The following is a 13,075-nucleotide window of genomic DNA, read 5'->3' as shown; positions in this document are numbered from 1 at the left end:
CCGTCCCCCTCCCCCGCAGCAGGGGTCTCTCCTGAAAATCTATGGAACCTCCCTTTGTCCACACACCCTGCCTGGCCCAGGTCAACTCAATCACCACTGCCTCCAGGATGGCCCCTCTGACCCCAGATAGCAACTCGTATAGCACATGGCCTGGAACCTGGGGTTCCTACTGCCCCTGCCCCTTTGTCCCTGAGACCCTGGGACAAGAGCCAGGTGTCTCAGCCACTGCTGCATGCACAGCGCCCTGGGCCTGACCCGCCACAGACCCTCAGGAAGTGTGTGTGTGGACAGGCTGAGCAAGCAGAGGAATGTTCTGTCTCCCTCAGGTCTGAGGCTTGAGCCAAGTTCTCCACAGGAGCCTTGGCTCCTCCTCCCCTTCCTCCTGTCATCACACATGGCAGACGGCAGCCTGCCACCTGAGAATGGTGTCAACAGGTCACCAGGGCGCAAGGCCACGCCACACTCAGTCCAATCTGGCCCTTTGGCAGCTACCCCCAGCCTCACCGCACCCGCTCTCTCAGCTTCTCTCTCCAGTCCCTGTGCAGATAGGCTGTACCACTGTCAGGGGATGTCAGGGGACTGGAACTGTTACCCACCCCCCTCCCAGGACTGGCATGCATGTGACTAGCCACCAGACCCAGCATACGATTACCAGGGAGTGTACATGCCAAGCACCCAACAGTCTCCACCCCTGCGCCCCTCGGAAGCTGGCAGGGCTGGGAAGAACCGTCTCTGCTATCTCCAGAGAGTGGAGGGTGGGGGGTAGGAGGGAGGGAGAGGAACATCTAGTCTGTGTGAGTCTGACACTGTAAGGGGGCCTGGCTGCTTGGTGAGACCCACTCTGGAGAAGCACAAGGAGGGAATGAGACATCACAGGCCACCTGCCACCTCTGTTCTGGAGGCTCCTGGCTGCCTTGTTAGTCAGTGCCTGGGGTCCAGGGTGGGGAGCAAGTGGGAATGCTCACTCTCAGACATTTCCCAAGGGCTGGGGTAGAAGAGACAAGGAAGGTGGTTTGGTTGGTCTCTACTGCACAGCCTTGAGCTGCCTGTGTCCTGGTGGGGTGAGGCGGGGTGTTGGGGTACTACACCTCCTGCTCCTCTCAACCTTATCATGACCATGAGGTTATTCTTTCAGTCCCATTTACTGGGTCTCAGAGAAGCTTGCATAGAAAGGATTTCAACCTAGACCTGTCTGCCTTCAGATACCACCTTTCTCCTCTGAATCATGAATCTTTCCGAGAAACTTCCTTCTAAAGGTCTCTTTGAACTATGGTTACGGGAAGGGGCACGGTGACTTACATCATGCATGGATGTGAAACTACACCTCTCAGATCTTGTAACTACTGTTAAATCATCAGTAACAAAAAATCATAAAAAAAAAAAAGTCCTCCTGATTAGGGGTGGCTAACCAAGAAGTAGAGGGAGAGTTGTCAGGTCCAAGCAGGGAAAGGCCCAGGAGAGGAACACAGTGCCTCCAGCCTCCAGGATGCCCTATAATGTCCCTGGATACTTTTCCTTTCATTCTTAGCCTTCACAAAACCCTGACAAGCCAATCAGAGGCCTAGGCCAGCCTTACCCAGAAAGGGGATATAGAAAATGATGGGGTCTAAAAACCACTGTTCAGAGTAAGGAGGCTGGCTAAGCCACCTGGGTTTCAGTTTATGAAAGGCCGCATATAGGAAGGCTGAGTGGGCCAGGGATGAGCTGTCTGATCTTGAAAGAGAGAATGCAAAGGAGGTTCCTTTCAGTCAACAGTTGGTCCCCCTCCTAGTAACAAAGAGAAACCTCATTCTGCTTAGAATGGCAGTGTGCCCGGTGGCTAACTAAAAGACTACTTTCCCCGGTGGTGTGGTCCATGTGCTTCAATTATGGCTAATGAGATGTTAAGTGACTATGTGTGGAATTTCTGTTCAAAGAGTTTATTTGAGCTGGAAAGAGGGTGGGGGAATTTAACACTCTGTATCTTGTCAGGGTTTGGGGCACACAGGTGGATGCCTCAATCAACATGCAACACATAGAACACTTCAGATTTGTGTGTTTAGTTAAAGACCCATCTCTAGTTAATGACATGCATGTTGAAGTGAACTGTTCTGATGTCTACATCAGATTCCAAAACAAAACAAGACTGTTTAGAGAGAAGAGGGTTCTCAGAGAGAAGGAGCGGCAAGTCTGAAAAAGTAAACGTGAAATAATGAGAATCAGAGACTCAAGAGTGGGTACATGGGTGCACAACTATTTAGTGCATTATATTTGAAATTTATCATCATGAAAATGATAGGACTAGGGGCCGGGCGATGGCACACCCAGGTGAGCGCACACATTACAGTGCACAAGGACCTGGGTTCAAGCCTCTGATTCTGCCTATAGTGGGGAAGCTACGTAAACGGTGACGCAGTGCTGCAGGCCTTGCCCCCCTTCCTCTCTAGTTTCCTTGTCAACTTCTCCATCTTACTAGATAAGTAAATATTTAAAAAAGAATAAGATAGAACTAGTTGAGTAGGTAGCTCAGTGGTAGAATGCAGGACTTGTAAGCATAAGGCCCTGGGTTTGATCCCCCAGCACCACATATAGTAATACTTTCTAATCAAATAAACACATTTTTGTTTGTTTGTCTATTTGTTTATTTTTACCAGATCACTGCTCAGCTCTGGCTGGCTTATGGTGGTGTGGGGGACTGAACTTGGGACTTTGGAGCCTCAGGTATGAGAGTCTCTTTGCATAACCATTATGCTGTCTAGCCCTGCTCAAACACATTGTTTAATGATGGGGAAAATAGGTGTTCCTCAGGCTTCTGTCACTCCTACTCTACTCCCTCTCCCAAATTTTATTTATACTTCAGGGAGAAGAGGTGAGGGCTGCAGATATACCTCTCTGATTGCTTCTTGAACATCTCCATGCTCAGGAATCTCCATGCTCTCAAATTCAGCCTCTTCCTGAAGCTGATACATCAGATTCCTTCCTTTTCCTGCTCCTCATCTCAGATACCCTGAAAAGCACCAACATCCCCCCACTCCCCACCTCATCCTTACCAGCTTCTGCATGGACCATTCCAACACTCTCCACAGCAGCCAGACTGGAAATCTGACCATGTCTCTCCCCTGCTCAAAACTCAGTATTTCCCCATTCACTGCAAGTGTAGTACCACCCAGCCTCTTCTGCTCAAAGATCTCCAGGGTCTGCACCCTTCTTCAGCATTACAGCCTCATATTCTGCCACTCTACAGCATCAAGCATTTTCAAGGTCCCAGGAGTGTGCTGAATATTTGTACCCATCAAATATGTGTCCAAATCCCAGCCTTGGTGACTGTGACTCTACTTTGAGGAAAAGGACTTTCTGATGTAACTGAGTTAAGGATTTTGAGATGAGATCATCCTAGATTGATGAGTAGGGCCTCAGTCTGACAACATGTTTCATAGGCAATAGGAGGGGAGAGAAGACATACAGAGGAAAGCCAGGGAGAAGACAGATATTGGAGTTATGCTGCCACAGCCATGGAATCCTTGAATCTGTAAGAAGTTGGGAGAGGCAAGGAAGGATTTACCCTCTTTTGGAAGGGAGTGTGTCCCTGCCAACACCTCAGTGCTGGATTTTGTCTCCAGTGTATGAGAAAGTTAATTTTTGTTGGTTTGTGGTAGTTTCTTGAATGTTGCATTAGAGAATGAACCTAGGGTCTTAGGCATGGTGCAATACTGCTGAATGGCCTCCCCAGTCCAACTTTTCATTCTTTATTTTTTGGAAAGAGTGGAGAAGAAACAGAGATACAGAGAGAACAGACACCATAATGGCACCCCACTATCTATGGAGTTCTCCCCTATGTTACCCATAGTGTTCCTACGTGGCACCAGGGCTGAAACCAAGGACCTCATGCATAGTAAGAAATACCATGGTGGTGAAGTAGAAAGCATAATGGTTATGCAAAGAGACTCTCATGCCTGAGGCTCCAAAGTCACAGGTTCAGTTGCTCACAGCCCCATAAACCAGAGTTGATCAGTGTTCTGGTTTAAAAAAAAAAGAAGAAGAAGAAAAGGGAAGGAAATACATTCCTAAGACTCAGGAGGTGGTACAGTGGATAAAGTGGACTCTCAAGTAAGAGGTTCTGAGTTCAATCCCTAGCATCACATATGCCAGAGTTCTTGTTCCTCCTCTGTCTCTCTCTCCCCTCTTCTCTCTCTGTCTCTCTCTCTCATAAGTAAATCAATTCTTAAAAAAGAAAGGAGAACTTAACAACTATAACATCTATGCACCCAATGAGAAGCCATCTAAATACATCAACATCTACTGAAAGAGCTACAGCAATATATTAACAGCAACACAGTCATAGTAGGGGACTTCAACACCCCACTCTCTCAACTTGACAGATCATCCAGGCAGAAAATCAATAAAGACATGAGGGACTAAATGAGGAGATAGATAAACTAGAACTATTGGACATTTTCAGAGTCATTCATCCCAAGAAACTGGAATACACATTTTACTCAAGTCCACATGGGTCATTCTCAAGGATAGACCATATGTTAGGCCACAAAGACAGCATCAGCAAATTCAAGAGCATTGAAATCATCCCAAGCATCTTCTTAGACCACAGTGGAATGAAACTAACATTTAACAATCAACAAAAGATTAGTAATAGTCCCAAAATCAGCAGTACACTACTTAACAACTACTGGGTCAAAGAGGAAATAAAGGAAAAAATCAAAATGTTTCGAGAGTTCAATGAAAATCAAGACACAAGCTATCAAAATATTTGGGACACAGCTAAGGCAGTACTGACAGGGAAGTTCATAGCCATACAATTACACATTAGGAAATAAGAAAAAGTACAAATAAACACCCTGACTGCACATCTTAAAGACCTACAAGAAGAACAAAGGAACCCTAAAGCAACCAGAAGGACAGAAATAACTAAAGTTAGGGCAGAAATCAATAACATTGAAAATAAGAAAACCATACAAAAGATCAACAAAAGTAAATGTTGGTTCTTTGAAAGAGTGAACAAAATCGACAAACCTTTAGCCAGACTCACACACACAAAAAAAAGTACGGAGACCCAAATATATCAGATCATAAATGAAAGAGGAGATATCACAACAGACACTGCAGAAATTCAGCATATCATACGAGGCTTGTATGAACAACTATATGCCAACAAGCTAGAGAACCTGGAAGAAATGAATGATTTCCTAGATACCTACAAACTCCCAAAATTAAGTAAAGAGGAACTAGATAACATGAACAGGCCCATCACAGCTAATGACATTGAAACAGTTATCAAAAACCATCCCAAGAATAAAAGTTTTATTAAATAAAGATGGTTTTACAAATGAATTCTACAAAACCTTCAAAGAAGAACTTATACCTCTACTTTGAAAAGTCTTCCAGAAGTTTGAAGACACTGGAATACTCCCTTCCAGCTTTTATGAAGCCAACATCACTTTGATAGCAAAAGCAGACAAGGACACAACCTAAAAAGAAAACTACAGACCAGTATCTGATGAACATAGATGCTAAAATATTGAACAAAATTCTAGCCAACTGGATACAGCAGTATATTAAAAAGATTGTTCATCATGACCAAGTGGGGTTTATACCAGGGATGCGAAGTTGGTTTAATATACGTAAATCAATCAACGTGATCCACCACATCAACAAAAGCAAGACCAAAACCACATGGTCATATCAATAGATGCAGAGAAAGCCTTTGATAAAATACAACATCCCTTTATGATCAAAACACTACAAAAAATGGGACTAGGTGGAAAATTCCCTCAAGATAGTGGAGTCTATATATAGCAAATATACAGCCAACATCATACTCAACGGTGAAAAACTGGAAGCATTTCCCCTCAGATCAGGTACTAGACAAGGCTGCCCACTATCACCATTTTTATTCAACACAGTGTTGGAAGTTCTTGTCATAGCAATCAGGCAGGAGCAAGGTATTAAAGGGATACAAATTGGAAGAAAAGAAGTCAAACTCTCCCTATTTGCAGATGACATGATAGTATACATGGAAAAACCTAAGGAATCCAGCAAGAAGCTTTTGGAAATCATCAGGCAATACAGTAAGGTGTCAGGCTACAAAATTAACATTCAAAAGTCAGTGGTATTCCTCTATGCAAACACTAAGTTAAAAGTTGAAATCCAGAAATCAATTCCTTTTACTATAGCAACAAAAACAATTAAATATCTAGGAATAAACCTAACCAAAGAAGTGAAAGACTTGTATACCAGAAATTATGAGTCACTACTCAAGGAAATAGAAAAAGACACAAAGAAGTGGAAAGATATTCCATGTTCATGGGTTGGAAGAATTAACATCATCAAAATGAATATACTACCCAGAGCCATCTACAAATTTAATGCTATCCCCATCAAGATCCCAACCACACTTTTTAGGCGAATAGAACAAATGCTACAAACGTTTATCTGGAACCAGAAAAAACCTAGACTTGCCAGAACAATCTTCAGAAGAAAGAACAGACCTGGAAGCATCACACTACCAGATCTTAAATTGTATTACAGGGCCATTGTCAAAAACTGCTTGGTACTGGAACATGAATAGACATACTGACCAGTGGAATAAAATTGAGAGCCCAGAAGTAAGTCCCCACACCAATGGACATCTATTTTTGACAAAGGTGCCCAGACTATTAAATGGGGAAAGCAGAGTCTATTCAACAAATGGTGTTGGAAACAATGGGTTGAAACATGCAGAAGAACCACTATATTTCACCAAATACAAAAGTAAGTTCCAAGTGGATCAAGGACTTGGATGTTAGACCACAAACTATCAGATACTTAGAGGAAAATATTGGCAGAACACTTTTCTGCATGAATTTTAAAGACATCTTCAATGAAACAAATCCAATTACAAAGAAGACTAAGGCAAGCATAAACTCATGGGACTACATCCAATTAAAAAGCTTCTGCACAGCAAAAGAAACCACTACCTAAACCAAGAGACCCCTCACAGAATGGGAGAAGATCTTTACATGCCATACATCAGACAAGAGGCTAATAATCAAAATAAATAAAGAGCTTGCCAAACTCAATAACAAGAAAACAAATGACCCCATCCAAAAATGGGGGGAGGACATGGACAGAATATTCACCACAGAAGAGATCCAAAAGGCTGAGAAACACATGAAAAATGCTCTGAGTCTTTGTAAGAGAAATGCAAATAAAGACAACATGAGATACCACTTCACTCCTGTAAGAATGTCATACATCAGAAAATGTAGCAGCAGCAAATGCTGGAGAGGTTGTGGGGTCAAAGGAACCCTCTTGCCCTGCTGGTGGGAATGTCAATTGGTCCAAACAGTCTGGGGGACTCTCAGAAGGCTAGAAATGAACCTACCCTATGATCCTGCAATTCCTCTCTTGGGGATATATCCTAAGGAACCCAACACACCCATCCAAAAAGATTTGTGTACACATATGTTCTTGGCAGCACAACTTGTAATAGCCAAAACCTGGAAGCAACCCAGGTGTCCAACAACAGATGAGTGGCTGAGCAAGTTGTGGTATATATACACAATGGAATACTACTCAGCTATAAAAAATGGTGACTTAATAGTTTTCAGCTGATCTTGGATGGACCTTGAAAAATTCATGTTAAGTGAAACTAGTCAGAAACAAAAGGATGAATGTGAGACTATGTGATAGTTTGGTAGAGCACAGGGGAGCTCTCCCATCCTTGGATGGAGGTCTGGATAGACACCCCGCTTGTAAGTTTCTCTCGTCATAGAGGTGAGCCAAGAGGGAAAAAATCTCCCAGACTAAGCTTGCCTTGTTAGTCTCTCAAGCCCACAGAGACCTCAACATTTCTCTCCATTAACTGCAGGCCACTGGCTGCCTACTTTAAGATTCACTTACTCAAAGTTCACAGAGGAGAACACACCTTATCACACACTCCTAGCAGTGACCTTTGATGTCCTTAATTTACTTATCTTCTCTCTATCTTGCCTTAACTGGTTCAACCCTTCTCCTCCCCTCAAAGCCTTTGGGTAATTAAATGCCTGCATCAGGAGACTAATTATCTTGACCTTTATGTATCTGCATCAATTCTTGTCATACCAGCCCCCTACCATAGGGGCAAGCCGACCTTTAAGAAACCTGTAATTTCTGACATATTTGAATGTTCCTTGTTTGTTTTTCTATTAAACCTTTGCCCACCTGCTAGTAAACAAGACCTGAAATTAGAGATCCGTCTCCCCCGGTGTCTTTACTTTGTGTAGTCCCTTGCGCGATGTAGTCCCTTGCGCGAGCGAGAAAGAACCGGTCCGTTACCTTTCTCCTGGAGATCACCCCGCCAGAAAGCCGACAGATGAATATGGGATGATCTCACTCTCAGGCAGAAGTTGAAAAACAAGATCAGAAGAGAAAACACAAGTAGAACCTCAACTAGAATTGGCGTAGTGCAACATAGTAAAAGACTCTGGTGGCTGGGGGGTGGGGTGGAGAATACAAGTCCAAGAAGGATGACAGAGGACCTAGTGGGGGTTGTACTGTTATATGGAGAACTGAGAAATGTTATGTATGTACAAACTATTGTATTTACTGTCGAATGTAAAACATTAATTCCCCAATAAAGAAATAAAAAAAAAAGAAAGAAAGAAAAAAGGAAATGTGTTCCACCAGGTGAACGATCTCCTGGTCTTCTTAACTTTTCATTAGTCCCATGAAATTAATATATTCTCCAAACACACACTTGACTATTTCCCATTGCTAGGCCTTTGCATAAATGTTGTTCCTATATAAAGAATATCTTTCTATTCATTTGTCATCTGGTGAAGTCCCATTTAGTCTTCAAATCTGCTCACACTCAATCCCTGCAATGAATCTTCTGTTTGCTGAATAATATTAAACTACTTTGCAAACCAATGAGAAGATGACTGCCTCAACTTTCTGAGTATGAGAAATTAACATATGTACATTTTAAAAATTGTTAACCTCGACTATAGTAGAAAAAATACAAACTATTTTCCTTAAAATTTTCTATTAAATCAGCAAAGATAAAAAAAAATAGCCAAATCTGTCAAGAAATAGGCATTCTCAGAAATGTTTGGAAGGTATATACAACTGGCACAATTTTTCCAGATTTGGTAACTGGAATCAAAAGCTTCAGTAATTGGTACAACTTTTAGTCCAACATAATCTAAGACTGCCCTAAAAATTAATTATAAGTGTACTAAAAATAAAGTTACAAGGAGGTTAATCACAGGGCTATTTATGACAGTTAAATATTAAAAAAAAAAAAAAAGCCTGTATGACTAATGACAGTGGACTGACTGGTTCAGTAAATTATTTTATGGCCATGTCTCTAAGATGGATTGTGACATAGCCATAAAAAATTACAGAGGATACACATTTTATCTTATTAAGTGAAAAAAGAAATTGACAACAGTATATGTAGTATAATACTATGTGTGGAAAAAGTTTTAAATGCCTGCATCGCAAAATCTGGGAATTCTGCAAATCTCTTCTCTCTAGGACACCAGCAGGCACTGTATGTCTTTTCCTCAATATTATATTTCCTTCTTCTTTGCTTACTTTACTCTAATTTTATATTAGACAGCAAAGGACCCAGTTCTGGGTAAGATACCCATTTTCTTTGCTGGAGTCTCTGGCACAACCTTTATCTTAGTAATTTAAAAGGTGCCTCAAAAAAAAAGAAAGGTATTTCTTAGGCCTGGAGAGAGAGCTCAGCATTAAAACAGAGGGAACTTGCATGTCTGAGTTCCCAGAAGTTCCAGGTTCAATATTCAGCACTGTCATATACCAGATCTGAGCATTGCTCTGTTCATTGTCATGCTAGCTCCCCCCCATGAAAATAAATAAGATAAATAAATCTTAAAAAATAAAAGGCATTGCTCACCTTGAACTCAGGTGTGACCACACTGTGACCACTGTGACCACACTGCTGTCATGCTATATTTTCTGCCACATTCTTAATTAATGCCCTTATAGTCCAATCAAGGAAGACAGTTTAACAAGCAACAAAACATCCTACATATCATGACAGAAGTAGCCCTCAGGAATTGGGAGACAGAAAGGAGGGAGTGGATAATAGTGAGATGGGAAGGACTGCTGCAAGGGAGGTGGTTTGTTGCCATGGCTCTGAGCAAGAACCCTGAGGCCATATACTTTAGGTTCCCATCTAGACTCACTGCCTCCTAATCTCTCTGTGCTCATAGATGGCCTGACACAGGCCTTTCCTTTTAGGTAGCTATTGGTTACAATCCAGGCTCCATCACTTCTTTGTTTCTCTGTGCTCAGAAGACAGCCTGGGGCAAGACAGTCACTTAGAAAGGTATGCCGGTTGGGAGTCGGGTGGTAGCACAGTGGGTTAAGTGCATGCGCAAGGACGTGCTGCGTTAAGGATCCTGGTCCAGCCCCCGGCTCCCCACCTGCAGGGGGGTTGCTTCACAGGTGGTGAAGCAGGTCTGCAGGTGTCTATCTTTCTCTCCCCCTCTCTGTCTTCCCCTCCTCTCTCCATTACTCTCTGTCCTATCCAACAACGACAATATCAATGATAACAACAATAATAACTATGACCCACATAGTCAACGACTGCCACCTCTCCAGATTCAAAGGAGGTCTCGAAACTTTACATCAGGCTCAACCTGACGCTGTTGACTGGCTACGGAAGAAGGGCAAACGCTAGAAGAAGAACTACAACAATAAAACAACAAGGGCAACAAAAGGGAACAAATACACACACACACACACACACACACACACACATATAAAGGCATGCTGGTGAAATTAATGAATAAACATGGTAGAGGACTTAGGAAGGGACTGGGTGCACAGAGCTGCTTGCAAGGATCCCAACGGGGTCATGCACACACAGCACTCAGCACATAGTAGGCACCCAATAAATCATTCTCTGCTGTTATTAATAATATTAATTGACTCTTGCAAGATGTGTGGGTGCTTGCCAGGAGCATGGGGGGCCGGAAGCAGAGTTCTAGGCAACAGAAGAGGCTTGGCAAAGGCACAAAGTGTGAAACAGCAGGGTCCCTTAAGGGGACTATAAATAGTCATGCCTGGCTAGAACACTGAGTGAGCAGGAGGGTGAGGGGGCAGAAAGTGCTGGGAAGTGTGTGCAGGCCAGCCCCCCGAGGGCCTTACATGTGCTCTCTGTTGCTTGTGACTGTGATGGACAATGGGCTGCCCACTACTTCATTTGGTCCTCAGAGCAACCCTGTGATGGATGGATCTCATGATCCCTGTTGAGCAAAAGGAACCAGACACAGAAGCACACTGAGTCTTCCTTTTGTATGACACTCAAGGACAGCAAAATGAATGGATGGTGACAGAGGCTCACACAGAGGTCCTTGGGCTGGGCTGGGCTGGGCTGGGCTGGGGGAGCCAGAGGCTGTGACTAGGAAAGGGCACCAGGGAACTTACTGGAGTAGTAAAATGTTCTCTGTCCTGATCCGAGTGGTGGTTCACACAAGGAGAACTGGGTAAGTGTTCTCTAAGTTGTATGCTTAAAACTAGGAAACTCAACTGTATTATATTTTGTCTTTATGAGAGAAGGGAAGCAGAACACTGGTCTGCCATTTATGACGTCCAATTTATTGTCTTTCTTGTTTTATTTATTTTTTTCCTCCTCCAGGGTTATTGCTGGGCTCGGTGCCTGCACCATGAATCCACCACATCTGGAGGCTATTTTTCCCCCCTTTTGTTGCCCTTGTTGTAGCTTCGTTGTGGTTATTATTATTGCCCTTGTTGACGCAATTCGTTGTCGGATAGGACAGAGAGAAATGGAGAGAGGAGGGGAAGACAGAGAAGGGGAGAGAAAGATAGACACCTGCAGACCTGCTTCACCGCCTGTGAAGCGACTCCCCTGCAGGTGGGGAGCCGGGGGCTCGAACTGGGATCCTTACGCCGGTCCCTGCGCTTTGTGCCACGTGCGCTTAACCCACTGCACCACCGCCCGACCCCCGTCTTTCTTGTTTTCTATACAATATGGGGAACTGAACCCAGGGCCTCACACACACAAGGTATGTGATCTATTGCTGAGATACCTCTGACTCAACAAAGGTTAAGACAATTTTGTAAAATCAAGTAAGGAGCACCATTCTCATTCTTATGTACAATGGAGGAAAGAAATGAAGGCACTAGGAGTCAAGTCGTGGCTGATAGCTTAATGAATGTTCACTCAAAACCAAACTGAAAATAGGTTTGGCAAAGGCACAAAAGTCTTTGCCTCCTTCTCATCCTCCTCCTCTGTAGTGGCTCTGGGACCTTGTGTATGCACAATCCCATTATTATTATTTATTATTATTATTATTTTACCTCCAGGGTTACTGCTGGAGTTCGGTCCAGCACTACAAATCCACTGCTCTTGGCAACCTTCCCCCCGCCCCCATTTTATTGGATAGGATAGAGAAAAACTGAGAGAAGGGGACCAGGCTGCACCTGGTTAAGCACACACATTATAGTGTGCAAGGGCCCAGGTTCAAGCCCCTGGTCCCCACTGCAGGGAGAAAGCTTCACAAATGGTGAAGCAGGGCTGCAGGTACCTCTCTTTCTCTTTCCCTCTCTATCTTCCCCTCCCCTCTCAATTTCTCTGTCTCTATCCAATAAAAAAAAGACATTATGGAGAATACTTAAATAAAACTGGAAACTACTTTTAAAAAAGAAATTGTGAGAGGAAGGGGAGATAAGCGGAGAGAGAAAGATAGCCACCTGCAGACCTGCTTCACCACTTGTGCAGCGTCCCCTCTGCAGGTGGGAGCCGGGGGCTCAAACTCAGACCCTCGCACTCAGTACTATGTGCACTTAAGCAGGTGTGCCACTGCCGCCCCTCTTCCCCATTTTCACTACTTCCAGGCCAACTTTCTCATTTCTTAAAATTTCAGAGAGGGGGAGAGAGAGGAGAGATAGCACAGCACTGCTCTTATCTCTGGAGCTCCCCTGGTGTCATCCATGGCACTTTCATGTGACTCACAGGCTCAAACCCAGGTCCTCATGCATGGTAAGGCATGTGCTTTACTGGGTAAGCGAGCTATCACCCATCCCCCTTCAGGACTGTTCTGACCCTGTTGGGAAATGGTGAACA

At 43.7% G+C, this 13,075-nt stretch overlaps 1 protein-coding gene across 6 annotated transcripts in view; it reads right to left on the bottom strand.

Annotated features, from left to right (window-relative positions):
- Nucleotides 1–13,075, bottom strand: part of ABR (ABR activator of RhoGEF and GTPase) — a 253,021-nt gene that overhangs the window by 130,810 nt on the left and 109,136 nt on the right. The window lies entirely within an intron of this gene.

The sequence above is a fragment of the Erinaceus europaeus genome, chromosome 12 (assembly GCF_950295315.1).
Source record: "Erinaceus europaeus chromosome 12, mEriEur2.1, whole genome shotgun sequence".
Classification (NCBI taxonomy): domain Eukaryota; kingdom Metazoa; phylum Chordata; class Mammalia; order Eulipotyphla; family Erinaceidae; genus Erinaceus; species Erinaceus europaeus.
This window is presented reverse-complemented; position numbering and strand designations above follow the sequence as displayed.